Below are 3,436 nucleotides of genomic sequence, written 5' to 3'. Positions count from 1 at the left end.
ACGTATGATAAAGTATATGGGCATCTGGTTACATCTTCAGATGATCGAACAGAATAATCAGCTATGTGGTTTCTTGTCTAAACTTTGTCACAAATTATGGGGGGGGGGGCAAAAAGATACGTTTGCCCCCCCACGAGTTTGCCAGGGGGGCAGGCAGCTGCCCCCCTGCCCCCCCCCGAATCCGCCGCCCCTGGGTCAAGGGTAAAAATTGCAAGTTTCTACAGTATCGGCCTTGCACCGTAGTTGCCGAAGAATGGACTGAGACTGATTGCCCAAAACGTGTTCTTAGGCTACCAAGACAATATTCGCTGCTTACAATATCATTCAGAGGTCACGGTCAAGGTCAGGTCAGGTCAGGTCAGGTCACCAAAAACAAAATATAGAAAAGGGCATAGATAACAGTAGAACAGTAGTTCTACTGTTATCTATGAAAAGGGCATGTGCGACACATGTTTTATGGGCCATTTTATTCATAGAATTCAATAGGCACACTCAATAGGTGATATGGACCACATCTGGATGAATTTCAGGTTGAGGTCAGGTCAAGGTCAGGTCAAGTGAGGTCAAATTTTCAAGTTGGTTGTTAAGGCCTAAAAAGGTGTCTATCTGATGCAGTTTTTCACGGCAAATCGAATGGTGCTATTTTTGTTTCCGTGCGAGGTCTAGAACTTCCAAAAATATCATTTTTCAAAATTTTTGTGTGTCGTGACGTCATGAAATTTTTAATAACTCCCACATTTTTGAATTGATTCTTCTAAAAATTGGTATGTAGGTGCACATAGACCACATCTCTGACATATACTCCGTTTTTTTTTTCGATACACTCATAATTTTGGATTTTATAATTATTTTCCCAAAAAAGTCAGTTTTTAGAAAAATGTTTGGCCAAAATCCAAAATTTTCAAAAAACCGAGAAAGCCATTTGATAGACACAGTAGAATTACGCATAACCTTTTTGTTACGTCTTGATGCCTTTAAAAATGAAGATGTTAGCGGTGTTTGAAATTTTGCCGTATTCGAGGCGAAAATGGCGAACATGACGTCACTAAAACGTCAATTTCTCAGAAATTTTCCGACGGATTTCGCTCAAATTTTCAGGGAACGTGTCAAATTGATGTAAGAAAAGGTACTGAAAGATTGGCGGCGCTGCGCGACGCCGTTTTTGAGTTATTGCAAAAATTCGCGAGGGTGGGCAAAATTTACCCCCCCCCCTCCCAGCCCCGCGCGGGTTAAAATTAACTTGACACAGTCTGGGGTGTGTGTTGCTTTTCGTTGCACAAAATCTCTTATTGAAATTGATAGTGAAGATTTGTAAAAAATGGGCTACCATATCAATATCAACTAAAATATACCCATTCAATTCCATTTAATTCCTCCTCTTGCTCATTTCTTGTCTCAATTCCCTATCTTATTCACGGATGCACCTTGACGCGAAATAATCTGTCATCTTGCGCCGTTGATTTGTGAGCTGGCAGATACATAATGATAAACGCACGTTGTGAACGCTCCTCACCTAACACAGTGCCTCAGTCATTGATACGGAATAGCAAATCGACTCAGTGAACGTGTGCCTTGTCACGTCACACACCACAGCTAGCATGTCAAACAATTGTGTGGGCAGGAGTTATGCGCCCAAGGCTACCGTAAACTATGCTACATAGAATCAGTGTTCGGTTGGGATGACCGCATGAATCTAATATTTCATTTCTAATACCAGCATCTGCGATGCTGGGCTCCGCATCGCGGGACCGCAGGTTGTTTGAGCAAGCACCTCTGTAACGCCGCAAAAAAGCCCGCCGCCAAACGAGACGATGAGCCTTGCACGTGCAGACCGGAGTGGGTGTGCTACGAACTGGCGTGCACTGCACTCTACTAACCGGTCTCTAGCGGTGTACCGAATTTAATCTGAATCGGCCCAGCCGTTTCCAAGATCCATGGAAGCGACCCCTACACGTGCGCACGTGCAGCTGCACCCCAACCCTGGCACATGAAAATACATACTAACTGTCTTGTGCAAGGCACCCTACTAACCAGTCTCTAGCGGTATGCCAAATTTGAGCACAGTCGGCCCAGTCGTTCTTGAGATCTGGAAGCGTCAGCCTGCACGTGCGCACGTGCAAAATGGATCCCATCGGACTTTGCAAAATGGGTCCCATCGGACTTTTGCACGGCACCCTACTCGCCGTATGCATTGCCCGGCGGTTGCCTACATCCATGCCAAGTATCAGCGCAATCGGCAAACTAACTTTACAGAGTAATTAGACTTGTTACCGAACTGACACCTCTTCGTTTTGCACGTGGCACGTGCATTAGGGGTCACCCATACGCATCGAGAATATCACACTACGTGTAAAAAAAGGAATTAGCTATCCCACACAAAATACTGCGAGTGAATCGGTCAAGCGGTTGTGGAGATATAAGCTTTGCAAAGGCGCCCGCACGGCGGCCGACTGCTAATATTCAGCAATAATCAGTGTCGCGTCCGCACACGGGAGGTATCCCCGTCACCTGTTCGTATGCTCTAATGTGGTTGGGTTCAAGTCACAGTCGAGCCCTGCTTTTTTACAACTCTTCTTAGAAACGGCACATCGTGCAGTGACGGTCTATACATCGTTAGAAAGAGCATCAAATGTTGTATATTCTATAAACTTTTCACTTTTATATATCTGCAACGTAAAAAGTTATTACGCAACAAAGACGCTCCCATTGACTTTCCATGTTAAGAATTGTCATTAAAAAAAAGCTTTTAAAGAAACAACGATGTGCACAGCTTAACCCGCGCCCTGCTGGGGGGGGGGGGGGGTGTTTGAACACCCCCTTGTGGTTTTTCGCGAGTATCTCAAAATTTGGTACACCTTATCATACATCAATTCTACAAATTTTGTGAAAATTTCAGACCAAGGTCATTCAAGGTCAGGTCACCAGGTCACTTGAAGTGACCTCACCTCATAAAAAGTTTCAATGTCTGTCATAGCTACACCGAGTGACCGATCGCTTTGAAACTTTCAGCGATTGCTAAGAGCAATAAATAGCATGTACAAAATGCATATCTCAGAATTTTGATATCGATGACCTAAGGTCAGGTCAATTTTGCGACCTCCCCATTATAAGTCAATGGGAGAAAATTGAAATGCGCCTCTTTTGGACGAAATACATTATAAACACTCCCAAACACCGAATTACAAGTGGTTTAGACACACTGAACATGAAAATGGTGTCCGTAACCCTTGTTTATGCCCTGAGGTCATCTTAGGTCACGAATGGTATTTAACAGTTTTTTTGCAAATAACTTTTGATAGAGGCATGCTAGAGCGATGAAAACGCCTTAGATGTGTTCAGCTCGACGAAACGGATCGACTGATATGCATCATGACCCTTTCCGGTCAGGTCATGACCTTGACCTGACGTCAAATTTTTAAGTTGACCTTTCAAGGTC

This window comes from Amphibalanus amphitrite, unplaced genomic scaffold (genome assembly GCF_019059575.1).
Source record: "Amphibalanus amphitrite isolate SeventyFive unplaced genomic scaffold, NRLGWU_Aamphi_draft 000963F_arrow, whole genome shotgun sequence".
Classification (NCBI taxonomy): Eukaryota; Metazoa; Arthropoda; class Thecostraca; order Balanomorpha; family Balanidae; genus Amphibalanus; species Amphibalanus amphitrite.
This window is presented reverse-complemented; position numbering follows the sequence as displayed.